The following is a 15,500-nucleotide window of genomic DNA, read 5'->3' as shown; positions in this document are numbered from 1 at the left end:
AGGGAAAATATAGTGAAAAATGCGTTTTATTCTTATTTTTCTTTCCCTTTCTTTCAGGCCAGTCCTTTTCTTTTCTTTTCTTTTCTTTTTTTTTTTTTAATTTTTTTCTCTTTGAAAGCAAGAGGCTTTTAAGTCCTGTTCAAAACAATTGGGTGAACACCGCTTCCCATAAAATTTGGTTATAGAAGTTGGACCAAACTGACCCGGTGAGGCAGTGATGGATTCTGACTAACCTAAGTTTGACCGGTTTAAAAACCTTCATCAAATAATAAGTCTACATTAGAATGTGCAAGTTAAAAAACATATGGAGATACAAGAAGAAGAAATTGGAAATTGGTGTTGAAGAACAAGAACAAGAAGAAGAAAAGGAAGAAGAAGAAGAAGAAGAAGAGGAAGAAATTTTTTATTTGCTGATGTAGACAATGGGGCATTTACTGTTGATGCTCTTTCTTTTTGCATCCTGTGTTACTACTGAAGACATCTCAGGTATTGCATTAACATCTGCAATATTAGTAAAACTACTCAGCCATTCATGAGTATACTCATTTCTTCATTTTACTCTATTGGTAATAGGATCTGTCAAAAATTGAGCGAAAAAAAAAAAAAAAAATGGGGGCTCAATAACAACCACAAATAGAATGTCCTTTAGGTGAGTGGGCAACTTTGAGACTCTGTTTTGAGATTGCAGAGGGAAGCATGATTCAAAAACAAAACACAACAAAACCATTAAAATCCGTTCTGCTCACATGGCCCGTTTTCTAAATTTAGTTTCTGTTTTCTAAATATTGAAATCTGAACATGAAAGATTCATTAGAGAGAGAGAGAACATCAGCAGTATTTTTAAAGTAAAAGGCAGGAGGTTTTTCAATAAAATGGCCAATGAATGCATCTTTCTATTTATCTGCTCTAATTCTGAAAGTTTCTTCCAAAAGTGAAGCAAGAATTCAACAATCTCACCAAGAGGTTGGATTTGAAGTTTAGACTCTTTCGATTGTACATTACCAAACAAACTATTCAATGCCATAATGATGTAAGGATAGTATTACAATTCAAAAAAGAAGTCACTAAAAAAATACAAAAAAGGTCTTCCACACATATTTCCTAAACCTTTTCAATAAGCTTACACCTAAAATGTGTGTTCCCAATGGACGGCCTAGGGGATATAGTTGGTCCTTCATCATTTAACCTTGGCTGAAAAAGAATTCTGTTCCATGGAGTGGGACTGCAAATATGACTCTAGCAAGTCAAGAGCGCTGTCATGAACATCATCCTTGGCAAGCCATGTAGCATCTAAATCGGGATGACCACTCCACTGAACCAAGTAGTGAAGAAAACCACCATCAGGAAACGTCGTGAACTCATCGTCCATGATAGACTCCACTGTTTCCTATATTCGAGAAATAGGAGGAGGCTGACAAACTGCTGAACCTGCATGGGCATCAAATGGCAAACCAAGAGGCTCAAAAGTGCCTCAGTAAGGTGTTAAATCCTCTGCATTAAAAGCAGGGCTAATGGTCATATCAGTAGGTAAATCAAGTAAGTATGCATTAGGGTCCAAGTTTCTCAAGGATGACGAAAGGACTTATGGCACAGGCATGGAGTTTTTAAAATAAATTTCTATGGTAGCATTCAAGTCTTATGCGAACCATGACACTATCACCTTCATTGAACTTTCTAGCTCTACGATGCACATTTGCAGCAAGTTTATAATCCATATTACTCAGCAACTTTTCACCTAACCTGAGGACGCAGCTCATGAATGTGAGGGAAAAAACACTCAGCAGGCTCAGAAACAAGGGCATCCAATTGCGAAGGAACAAGATCAATGGGTGCATGGCGTTTGTAACTTAGTACACACTCAAAGGGACTCTTACCCATGGACCTATTCACATAATTATTATAAGCAAACTCAACAGTAGGTAGCACCAAGTCCCAATTGCCCTGTTTTTCTCCCACAACACACCTAAGCAGGTCACCAAGACTACGATTCACAACCTCAGTCTGCCCATCAATTTGGGCGTGGCAAGTGGAAGGAAACAAGTGAGGCCCACATATTTTCCAAATTATCTTCCAACAGTAGCCAGAGAACTTGATATCCCTATTAGACACTAAAGAGTTGGCAACCCATGCAATTTGATGACTTCTTTAAAGAACAATTTAGCTACATGAGATGCATCAAAAGTTTTATTACATGGAATGAATTGTGCCATCTTGGAGAATCTGTCAACAACAACAAATATGGAATCATGTCCTTAGGCTGTTTTGGGGAGTCCAAGAACAAAATCCAAACTTAGGCAATCCTCCTGGATGATGAAATCTACAAAATTCCTACGGTGGCCTTCACTCGCCTCCTGAAAGATAACCCCAAAATCAAGACAAGTGGAGCATTCGTCCTTCAGATGACCAAACCCAATGACCACGGCTCTCAAGGTGTGGAAAATAATTGCCACCCTACTAAGCCCATCATCCACTTTCTCAACGCTAGAACGAAGGTTAAGAACAAAAGTAACTTGTTAAGGAACTCTACCCAACCGGCATGCTTCGCACTTAACTTCTTTTGCGAGCTTAGATATTGCAAAGCAAGGTGATCAGAGAAGAGTACAAACTCTTGAGGTAACAAGTAGTATCTTCAACGTTGGAGAGATAACACTGCAACATAAAGCTCTCTATCATACGTACTATATCTCTATTTGGCATCTGAGAGTTTTTTAAGGAAGAATGCTATAGGATGTCACTCCTAACTCAAGAACCCACCTATGCCTATACATAAGATCCCTTTTACAATACAAGTGATGACATATTTATAGCTTTACATGAGCATGCACATGACTTGCACATGGCTTCTTAAAAGATTAAAGAAAATACAAAAGTAAAATAAAACATTTAAAACATAGGTAATGAGGCTCCTAGGAAATAGTATGTCATAAGAAATAGGTGCCTAGGAACTAAAATAATTATGATAGTGGAGTCTAGGAATTTAAAATGAAATAAATGCTTCTTGAAAGACGGAGACTTTTTGACTTAAAAGTTGTCATCCTCTTTCCAAGCTTGCTTCCAAGAGAAGCTTCAATTGCTACAAATAAAGTTCACATCCAATGGTGGACTTCGGGTGGTCGTCCACGTGCCACAATATCCGCGAGTGATACTCGAGGTGCACATTGATCCCCATCAAAAGATTACTATGGAGTGAACATGATGTCAGCCTATTTGCTTCACAGAAGTCTCTTTAAGGGTAGACTCAAGGATGGTAGACCTAGGTTGAGGAAATGATTTGAAGTGATGCGGCTCACTAACCTTAGATGAAGATGTACAGGAGCTCTTGAGGTACCTTTCGATGGCAAGAGCTTTATGATGACCTGTCTCTAAAAACTCTAGAGAGAACAACTCAACCTCTCGCCTGACATCTTCCTTAAGACCATTCACAAGCCCAGCCACAGTGTGATGTGTGACCTCAACAACATCACTCCTAAGCATCAGCTCTCCAAGTCAATCAATGTAGCTGGCTATAGTAGCGATATGTTTATGGTTCAAAAGCTTACTGAATAAATGGCTCTTAAAGGAGGGAGGGATGTCCTTTTCTTTCAACTGTTGTCTTATCGCTTCCCACTGGGTAATAGAAGGTTCACCCAACTGTTCCACAATTTGCTCACCATTTGCCAATACTTCTTTGCTGGTCTTACAAGTTTCATCTTGGCAAACCGTCTTTGTCCTCACCCCGTATATAGTACCAATTGAAGAAATCTTCCATCTCCAATACCCAATCCCAAAAGGAGCTTGGGTTTAGTTTCCCGTCATAAGCACACACATCCACCATGACCCTTTTTGTAACACATCTCCATGGTCCTCCCATCCTTGCCTAGGTTGGTAACTTGGTATGCTACATCATTAAACTCCTCAAGGTTATCTTCCTCAAACCTAGACTCTAGATTGACCTGAGGTTGGAGGGGCTGAACTGGCCTACTAGTCTGTTTTGGAGCCTGACTCATTGTTAGGTGCTAGATGAACCCCTGGAGTAGGAAGGATACCCTGGGCTGACCATATAAATATGGGGTATCGTCAGGGTGCCTAATTTATGGCTCCATGACTTCTACAATAGGGTGTTTACCTAACATCTTCAAGGCTAGGTCAAACTATTGTGTGAGGTGCTCAAACTTTTGGTCCATGGACTCCTATAGGGTGTCTAATCAGATAGACAAGGATTGGGTGTCATTTGGTGCAAGTTCAGTGATATTGGAGTTGATGATTTTGTTGGTGACCATGGTTAATGCAATATGCTGCAATGATGTTGAGGAAGACTAAAGTTGACTATGAATAACAAGAATCCTAAAATTACTACTACAATCCACACACATGAAGCTACAAACCATAACTCATATGAATGGATATGGTCTATTATGACATGGCAACATGGAATGTCTAGGTATGGTTATGAACAAACAAAGGGCAGATTTTTTTTTTGAAAAAAAAATAAAATAAAATAAAGGTCAATAGGAAACTTGGAATTATGCAATACAAATTTTCCAGAGTCATACAAAAGATAGTCTAAAAATATGAGAGTTTGGTCACCTCCCCAAAGAATTTGAGCACAAATTAAGTTTACCATCAAATTTCAGTGTAAATCCAGCAATTTCTCAGGTTCCTATTTACAGATCCTCAAGAAAATAGCCTTCAAACAGTAGTTGGAACTCGATTTGAATGCTGAAAAGGCACTAAAACTCGGAAATTTGATCGGGCAGCCCAAGATTAGGCTGTATTTGACCTTAGGAATGCGAACCAAGCTTGATAGTTCAGTATTCACTCAGGAAGCTTCAAAATATCAGGACAGAATCCAAATTCCCGAAGCTGGAAGCAATCTTTCTCACGAGGTTGGGCAAATCAGGGAAAGTCCAGCAACATCCCTATGCACATGACCAGCGTGTGGAGCAGATGACCAGCGCACGAGCTGCTAGATATGAACCTCCATCTATGGGGTTCCAGATGATGGTAGATCATGGGGTGAAGATTACAGTGAGGGTGGAGGTGTAGCAAAAATAATGCAGGAAACGGGGGAATTTAGAGGAGTTGCCGGCTGGGGTAGCTTATGGTGGCGCATGGGCGGCCTAGGGGATACAGGTTGTCCTCCATCACATAACCAAGTGACTTCTTAATCACAACATAAGATTTATCAGAAAATAAATCCATCGATCCCAACCTGAAGAACAATTCATTACAACAATTGGGAAATGTTCTTGAACTAAAACTGAAAAGTTCAAAAAACAATTCTTAAACAGATCAACAATGCATACCTCAGAAACTCCACTTATCGATATATAATATATGTTCCATTAAGCTACTGTCTTTCCACTGGTCAATAACTATCGAATTCCACACAATATTAGCATTACATGTTCTAAATTTTTTTAGAATCACCGAGATTTTAAATACAAAATTTTATTTAGGTCAAGACTATGAATTCATAGCTTCAATAAAAGCAATAACATAATCCCTGATTCTTTCAGAAAATAACATTTACACAGGACAGGAGAGGTGGGAGGATGTGGAAAGAGTGACGAACACAATGAAGAGTAGGGCTGTGAAGAAGGTGCTGGGCTTTGTCTATGATAAAGCTTGATATACATTGTTGGCCCATAAACTAACAGCTTAAGCTTTTTGATAAAGTGATTGTCTAACATGGTACCAGAGCTGGTTACCAGGAGGCCCTAAGTTCTAGTCTTATTCCCTGCGTTTATTGTGTGATGTTTAAAAATTATTTTATTCCTTGTAATGGGTGTTATTTATTGTTTGTTTATCTGTCCACATACCAACATGCTCCACATGTGAGGGAGTGTTAAAGATGGATATAAATTATTGGCCCACAACCTAACAACCTGAGCTTTTAGTTAAAAGTGGTGATGTAAGATAGTATTAGAATTCAAATATGAGAGAAGGAGAAGAAGAAGAAGAATTCCTTGTAATGGGTGTTATTTATTGTTTGTTTATCTCTCCACGTGCCATCACACTGCACATGCGAGGGAGTGTTAAAGATAGATATAAATTATTGGCCCACAACCTAACAACTTAAGAGAAGAAGAAGAAGAATAAGAAGAAGAAGAAGAAGGGAAGCAGCAGCAGCAGGTGGACAGAAGAAGAACAAAGATGGGGAAAGAACAGAACAGAGGTGAGAGAGGAGAAGAAGATGAAGGAGGAGAGCAGGAACTGGCAGGAGAGAGAGAGAGAGAGAGAGAGAGAGAGAAACTGCAGTTGGAATTCTGATTCGAAACAATAACTGTCCAATAACTAACATGTCCAGCACCTTATACCACTACTACTACCAACACATATTTACAAAAAAACCCCAATAAAACAAGGAATTACGAAATAACCCCCAAGTCCTTAAATACACAACAACAAGAAGAAGCAGCCTTAAGTCGCACTATATGCGCTACATGAATCCCTTTCTTCCAATTCACCCAATTGGGAACATTTTCCCCTACTAGATTACTTAAATACACAAAATAAGCCTAAATTAGCCAAAATTATAAAATAATCAGAAATATCCCAACCTAAAATAAAGCCCTAACTACCAAATAAACATCTAAAATTCTCCATTGGTGGTTCTCCATCAAACTCCATTTTTTAGAGAAAACTTCATGTCGAGTTTAGTAATGACGTAGTAACTTTAACTCCATGTCTAGGAACAAAGTCAAACATGTAGGCAAATCAAGAGGAGGCGCAATCTGCATTGCATTGTCAATCACCAATGAGTATAAACATAGAATACTGCAATGTCCTTTGATAAGGTAACAAGTCCTCCAAACAAGAAATCAATTTAATATCCAAATCTATTGATAGTTCAAGCAAATATGCATTTGGTCCATGCTAAGGCCTAATATACATTGTTAGCCGACAACCTAACAGCTTAAGCTTTTGCATGAAGTGGCATTCTAACGGTACATATTGTAGGATGATGGTCAATGTTTCATTAGATTTGGACAAGGAAAATGTGGAGGGAGAAGATGCTGGGGATGGAGGCACAGGTTTACTAGATTGAAGAGAGGGGATTTTCAACAATAGGTTCCATGTTCAAAGAATTTTCAACAAACACTGGAGCAGCCATCTCTGGCCTGGAGGCTCCAACAATGTTTAAGGTCACTAAAGACAAATCTACGGCCTTAGTTTGAGAAGATTCATGACTCTTAACCTTAGAAGAATAAAAAAATTGTACAAATTATTCTTCTTCAGTGCACTATAAGGAAGTTGTCTAAGACTAAACGGTAGGTCTAGTACTTATTGAGAATTGTCGACAAGGTAAGAATATATTCTTATTATTATTATTATTCAAAAGTAAATATCGACCAATTGCAAATTCAAAAAAGTACCATATAGATAAGCAACATTAATTCAATTTCTGTGAAGTCCATATAGTGTCAAGTTTATGCAACCTTACCAACAACAACAACAAAACCAAGCCTTAGTCCCACTAGGTGGGGTCTGCTATATGAATCCTTTTCCGCCAATTTATGCGATCATGAACCATTTCTTTTAATAGATTCAAGGATATTAAATCCTTACTCACTATCTCCTCCCAAGTTATTTTAGGTCTACCCCTACCCCTTCTATTGGCCCTCACAGTAACTAAGTCACTCTTCTTTACAGGTGCACTATGTGACCTACGTTGCAAATGTCCATACCATCTGAGTCGTCCCTCCCTTATCTTTTATAGGAGCTACACTTAACTTATCACGAATATGTTCATTCATTAATTTATCTTTCAATGTTATACTACTAATCCATCTAAGCATTCTCATCTCGGCAACTTTTACTTTTTGGATATTATGTTTCTTCGTCACCCAACATTCCGATCCATATAACATAGCTGGTCTTATAGCTGTCCTATAAAATTTCCCTTTCAATTTTAAGGGTATTCTATGATCGCAAAACACACTTGAAGCATTTCTCCATTTTACCCAACCTGCTTTAACCCTATGCATTACATCATCTTCAATTTCTCCTTCAGCGTGCATAATAGATCTAAGGTATTGAAATCTACATGTGTTATTTATTTCTTCATCAGCAAGTTTAACCTTGTCTCCAATATTTCTCCTATCATTACTAAAATTACATTTCATATATTCTGTCTTATTTCTACTTATCCTAAAGCCTCTAGATTCCAAAGTTTCTCTCCATAATTCTAACTCAGCCTCTACTCCGTCCCTAGTTTCGTCAATTAATACAATATTATCTGCAAACAACATACACCATGGAACCTATTTTTGAACTATCTTAGTCAATTGATCCATCACCAAAGGTCCTTAATTGTTCCACTAGAAAACTTGAAGAAGGATGCTGCCACACTGAATTTTTCCTTCCAACAAAATATACAAAACAACCAAAGTAAAATTTCTTCGGATCAACATCAAAATCTCATGAAGATAGGCTAATTTGTTGCAGTAAGTCTCAAAATACAGCAGCTGAGCCTCAATCTGAATGCTGGCAGGCCTTCATATCTCAGAAATTTGCTCTGTCAGTCCAAGATTAAGCTGAATTGATCCTTAGAAATGTGAAACGGACTTGAGTTTTCAATTTTCAATCAAAAAGCTTCAAAATATCAGGAGAAAATCCAAATTCTTGATTCTGGAAGCAATATCTTGCCAATCTGGGCAATTCAAGGGAAGTTTAGCAACTTCCTCAGGTCCGTGGCCAGCACATAAGGGCAGGGCATGTGGGCTGCCAGTGAGGGACCTCCAGCAATGCCGTTCCGGCTGGTGGCAGATCAAGGGCTGGCGAGCCAAGATAAAGCAAAAGGGCTGCAATCTGAATGCTGGCAGTCCAAGAAGAAGAAGAAGAAGAAGAAGATCTTAGAAATTAGCTCTGGCAGTCCAAGATTAAGCTGAATTGATCCATAGAAATGTGAACCACACTTGAAAATTCAGTTTTCAATCAAAAAGCTTCAAAATATCAGGCGAAAATTCAAATTCTCGAAGCTGGAAGCAATATCTTGCCAGTCTGGGCAATACAAGGGAAGTTTAGCAACTTCCTTAGGTCCGTGGCCTGCACATGGGGGCAGGGCATGTGGGCTGCCAGTGAGGGACCTCCAGCAATGCTGTTCCAGCTGGTGGCAGATCAAGAGCTGGCGAGCCAAGATCAAGCAAAAGGGCTGCAATCTGAACGCTGGCAGGCCTTCAAATCTGCCTTCAAATCTCAGAAGAAGAAGAAGAAGATTTTCCTACGAATTCTGACTTGTTATTGCAGCAAGGAAACCTGTTAGAGTAGAATGCAGTTGTGTGGTAGAAGAAGAATTTCAGTTTTTTGGGTAATGGTGATTGTGAAGAAGAAAAAGAATTGTGAAGAGAGAAGCAAATCTGGGACTGAATCAAATCAGGCTCTGATACCAATTTGAAGAGAAGCAGCAGCAGCAGCAGGACAGAAGAACAGAGATGGGGAAGGAACAGAAAAGAGGTGAGAAGCAGAAAGAAGAAGAAGAATAAGAACAGCAACAGGGAAGTCTGGGACTGAATCAAATCAGGCTCTGATACCAATTTGAAGAGAGAAGCAGCAGCAGGACAGAAGAACAGAGATGGGGAAGGAACAGAGAAGAGGTGAGAAGCAGAACAAGAAGAGAGATAAGAGAGAAGGAAAAAGAAGAAGGGAGGAGGAGGAGGAAGAAGAAGAAGAACAACAGGAACATGCGAGAGAAAGAGATAAACTGCAATTGGAATTGTGGTTCAAAACAATAACCGTCCAATAACTTACATGTCCAGCACTTATACCACTACTACTACTAACACATTTGCATAAAAACCCCAACAAAATATGGAATTACAAAACAAAGCCAGTACTTAAATATACAAAATAAACCTAAATATTTTTTTGATAGCAAAAAAAAGTAGATGAAAAGAAGAGAAGGCACAACACATGGGGACAAGAAGTCCACTAGATAACAAAAATAAATTTAAAAAATTAAAAATTAAAAATAAATATGAAAAATTAAAAATAAAACTAAGCAATATTATCCAAGGAACCCCCTTTACAAACCCTTTCCATCATGGATTACCGAACTCTTCAAATTCGCTAATTCCCATTTTCCCTTTATCGTTCAACTTTTACCACCATCCACATGCACTTCATTTCCTATAATATCAACTGTAAATCCATTTTGGATAGATTTTGAGCTTTTAAATCCTTCTTAGGAATCTCCATCGTGGGTGAAGGTGAAACTCTCTCCATACTCTGTAACTTGTTCACCAACTCATCGTTATCAAAAACAGAAAGTCCCTCCAAACCTTCTAATGGGGGTAGATGGACATATGATAAATCCCCTACTTCATCACAAGAATAAGAAATAAATCCATATTGTTTTCGAATCTCATCCAAATAACAGCCCACCACCACAATCAAACTCACTAATATCATCACTCTCTAAATCTGAAAAATCCCCCCATTTATTTCCCATCTTTCCTTTACTAACCTTGTGACTACATTTAGACTATTTTTTTTTTCAGTCTTCCACAATACTCAACTCTCCTTTCTGCTCTAACAACTTTCGCGCTGACTCACCAGAATTCTCTTTTTTCTTCAAAAACCTTCTTCATTTCAGCACCCATACAAGCTGCCCTACTATGAGCATAAACCTTTTAACCCTCAAATCTATCAAAATTAAGACTCCTATTGTCATATTTCCCCTCGAACCCAACATTTCTTTTTTACTCTTTTCCACACCGCCTTCTAATATGACACCATCCCCCCCCCCCCCCCACCCAATGGTCTTGTTTCAAATATAAGATGCTGCTAGAATTCTGAATTTATTGGTCATTCCGACTCAAATCTCGAAAAACTGTGGATTTGGATTCCATTAGCAGAATGTTTAGTCCTCCTCCCCAATACTCATTTCCTGATATCCAAGAGCAAAATTTTGAACATGCACTTTATCTAGAATCAATAAGGAGGTACACACATGGGCCTGAACACCACCTTGACCCTTCTGCTGGAAACCCATTTTAAAGAAAACCTTCCATTGAATCCAAAGAATCAACCTTTCCTAGATATCAGATATCAGGCCTGCACAAATAATTGTCCTAATTTAGTAAAAAAGGAAATATCCTTCCTTTTCAATAACTTGGGCCAAGTTTAAAACGAGTAACATGCAGCCTAGCCCAATTATTTTTGCAACCACCTCCTCAAAAGAAACCCTAGCTGCTCTGAAATGATCACAACACCATCCAGAGCCTTAGATTCCTCCATGTTCTGATTGATTGATTTTGATCAATTTGCAATGGCCCTAGATTCATTCAGTTGCATCGCAACTCCACACCAACAACAAAATTTTTCTTTCCCAACTAACACACCCTGATGTCCAAAATTAACTAGGCTACTGCAACCCTCTCCATGCCTTTGTTTTCCTTCCAGCACCAACCTGACTCCACGATCTTTGGCGTTTAGAACTACCAGCAACAACACCTCCAGAATCCGCACGAAAAATCTTTTCTATTTCAAAACAATAACTTATAAAACTTTGCCACCCATCACCTTTAGTGCCTACAGGAATAAACACTGAAAATCTCTTTCCTTTCCACTCCAGCCCCAACTCCAAATACTTTTCCACCTTCATCCGCCTAATCAACATTCAGGGCCGGCTCTTCACAATATGGAGCTCTAGGCGAATGATTTAATCAAGAACCCTTAATATTTTGTTTAATTTTTATTTTTATTTAAAATTAATTTTTCTAACTTTTTTAGATGCAAAATCACTAATTAAAGTTTTATATTCAAGATTTTCAAGTATTTCTTTTTTTATTGATAACATAGCCAATCCATTTAATCTTTCTTGAGACATAGTTGATCGCAAATAATTTTTTATAAGTTTAACTTTTGAAAAACCTCTTTCTGCAGAAGCTACTGTCACATGTATCGTTAATAAAATTCTACAAGCAATAAATGAATCTAGAAAACAATCACATTTTTTATAAAGTTCAATGTTTCAATTGGTGTACTTGTTTCTTCCAAACTTTCTTTTAAAATTCTCAATTCTGAAAATAAATCAAAACCATTAATATGTGAATGTGTTCCACATTTTAAAATATTCTCAAGTGTCAAACATTTTTGCTTCAAATTATTCTCATCTAATGATTTTAATATTTTTAAATCATATAAAAAACCAAAAATATTCTCATATGTTTGAAATTGTTCAAATCTACTCTCAAATGAAATAATAGCTTGATCTATTATGTATAAGAAAAAATTAATCCTAAAAGATTCTTCAGCTGAGTGTGTTGTATCATCATTAGCATTCTCATCAAATTGTTTTTTCCTATTAATTACACGTTTTTTACGAAATATAGGTTCAATATTCATTTCAAGTGCAATCTCTTTTGGTGAAATCATAGAAGGTATAAACCCATTCTCCCTATAATTTTTTAGAAAAACAATAAGACCTTTTAATTGATTAATGGCAACATCAATACACATATTTTTTGATTGTAAATTTTTACTAACACAATTAACAGCAAATAGTATGTCATACCAAATAATCATTCCTAGTAAGAATTCAAAATTTTCCATTTCATAAGTTGCTATACAATAAGATTCACTCTTTGTTTTTTGATCATCACTAGTTTTTTCTAATTGAAATAAAGCATCTCTAATTTGAGAAGCTTGAAACCTTATTGCCTTAACACTCTCTATTCGACTTTCCCAACGTGTTTGTGAAAATGATTTTACAGTTAAATTTGGTACATATTCGGTTAAAATTTTCCATCATTTCGTAGAAGAAGAAAATAATGTATATATTCGTTGTACTACTCCAAAAAAAGTTATAGCTTTAGAACAACAATTAGCCATATCACAAAGTACTAGATTAAGACTATGACAACCACACGAAGTATAAAATGCTCTAGGATTTATATCTAATAGTCTCTTTTGTACACCTTGTTGTTTTCCTTTCATATTAGATCCATTATCATATCCTTACCCTCTTATATTCTCAATACCAAGTTCAAATTTTTGTATGACATTTATTAATTCATTAAAGAGTCCTTCTCCTGACGTATCATCTACTTTTAGAAATTCTATAAAATGTTCTTCTATTTTAATTGGACTTGTAGAAAGATTCAAATATCGTATTATTAAAGACATTTGTTCTTGATGACTTACATCCGGAGTGCAATCAAGTATGATTGAATAATATTTTGTTTCATTGATTTGCTTCATAATTTTCTTTTTAATATTAAGAGTTAATAAATTTATCAATTCATTTTGCATATTATGACCAAAATAACGATTATGAATTTCACCATGTTGAAAACATCGAATATGTTCTTTCATTATTTGATCAAATTCTGCTATCATTTCAATTAAACTTAAAAAAATTCCATTATTCTCTTGATAAATTCATTCATTTTTCCCACGAAATGCCAAATTATTTTTAGTAAGAGTTTTCACAACAGAAATAATTCTCAATAATACTTTTTTCCAGTGTTTTTTTTCTTTGTTAATTTGTTCTTCTATATTTTTATCAATTGTTGTATTTTTTAACAATCTTAACTCTAAATCAGCCCATTTACTCATATTGAAAATATGTTCTTCACTAATTTCGTGACTTTTAAGCTTAGTACTAAAATTTTTCCAATCTTTACACCCTTCATTAGCTAGTTGTTGGTTATTTAATTTTTGACCAAATAACTTACAACAAAAACAAAACACCCTATCTAAATCTTTAGAATATATAAGCCATTTTCTATCATGTTTCTCTCCATTTGATAATTTTCGAATATAATATATATTTGAAAAATGTCTTGAATTTTCATCTTTTGGAAAAATTAAATCATTATCCCTAATAGAACCTTTTTCAACTAATAAATTTCGTAATTTGGTATCTATATTTTCCCAATATTTTGGATCATAAATATTATCATCATTATTTATTTTTTTCTTCTATATTGTTAAAATGTCTTTCAAAAGAAATATCATTAGTGAACATTTCTTGTATATCAATGTTATCTTTATCACTATTATTATTATTATTATTATTATTATTATTAGTATTATATTAGATTCTAATTCCATCTCTGGAATTGATTGCTCGTTTCTTGGAGGATTTTCATCTTGCTCATTTATATTTTGCTTAAAATTAAAAATAAATTTATCAAGAGCTCCCTTTTGAGATGATACTAATTCTTCTTCTTCTTTTTTCTCTCTTCGTTTTTCATATCCGGATTCATATATTCTCGTTGACATAATTAAATTTCAAAATTAACACTAACTATAAATTGACAAATTATGTAAACAAATAAAAAATTTAATAAATCTATAGAAATAGTAGATTGACACAATATAACCTGATTATTATTATTATTGCAAATCGATTGGTGAGCAAGACTTTAGAAATATCGGATTCTTGCCGGATACAACGCTCTAACCTCAAAGCTTCCAAAATCTAAGAAAAAATAGAAAAAAAAAAAATTGAGTGAAAATAATAGAAAAATAATATACAAACATTGAAATCAAAATTTGAGTTGATGAAAATTACAGAGAATCGGAGGCCCAAAGATGATGAATACAATAGTCGGAGCAAAAATCATAGAGAGACCAAGAGATGAGAGTGAGAGTGTGAGAGATGAAAAAAAAATTTTAGAGAGACTACGAGAGAGAGATGGGAGTAATAGATAATCTAAAATACAATAAAGTTGTTAGTTGGGTAGTACAAGACTTGAAAAAAAAAATTAAATTGTATTTATTTTATATTTTAAAATATAATTTCATTTATTTGTTAGTTGGGAAGTCAATTATGGGAATAAAGCATAATAGATAATATTAATATTATTTAATTTAAAAAATTTTTGGGGCCCAAACACTATATTATTATATTAAGAAAAAATTGAGGGGCCCCAAAAATTTGGGGGCCCTAGGCGGGCGCCTCAATTGCCTAAAGACAGGGCCACCCCTGTCAACATCCATTACTTTGTGAATCCCAATCGACAAGTACAAAATCCCCATTGCATCCAACCGAAAGAAGACAAACCCAAGGTCTTAAATTTTGATTTTGACTCAAATATTAAAGCTCCAAAAAGTACAAAAATTTCGAGGGTGACGGAAAACGAAAAGTTCAACAATTTTGTGGAAATTTAAGACAATGGATAAACCATTAACAAACTATATCACCACTTCTTTAGAAAACCTAACCTTCCTATTCTGGGAGGCATCATTCTTGACAATAAGAAAAGACAAGATCTCGCCAACCTTGTCTAAACACAGATCGAAGGTTTTTCCTTCAATTTGGACCAATCGCTTCAGCATAACCAAGCAACTCTCTCGCCTTCAATAACTAGGTTGGCCATAATCGAAGGCTAAAAAGATATCTCGAGCTTTGAACATTATTTGAACGCTCAAGAAGGGCTTGAGCAATCTATGAATGTTCAGGAAGGTTGCCATATGTAGAGAGAATCGATAAAGTCACTGAAGGTCCAGCCATTGGTGCAGTTTCTAAAGGCCCAAGAAGGTTCGAGCAACCTTTGAAGGTCCAAGAA

The 15,500-nt window shown here is 35.9% G+C and overlaps 1 long non-coding RNA gene across 1 annotated transcript in view; it reads right to left on the bottom strand.

Moving 5' to 3' along the window:
- Window positions 1-943: 943 nt before the first annotated feature.
- LOC131164649 (uncharacterized) overlaps window positions 944-15,500 on the bottom strand; it is a 42,589-nt gene continuing 28,032 nt past the window's right edge. Inside the window, exon 2 of the long non-coding RNA XR_009139308.1 lies at window positions 944-1,428. This is a non-coding gene — a long non-coding RNA (uncharacterized LOC131164649). The remainder of the gene's footprint in view (window positions 1,429-15,500) is intronic.

This window comes from Malania oleifera, chromosome 9 (assembly GCF_029873635.1).
Source record: "Malania oleifera isolate guangnan ecotype guangnan chromosome 9, ASM2987363v1, whole genome shotgun sequence".
In the NCBI taxonomy this organism is placed as follows: domain Eukaryota; kingdom Viridiplantae; phylum Streptophyta; class Magnoliopsida; order Santalales; family Ximeniaceae; genus Malania; species Malania oleifera.
The sequence above is the reverse complement of the archived record's forward strand: the minus strand, read 5'-3'. Positions and strand labels throughout refer to the sequence as shown.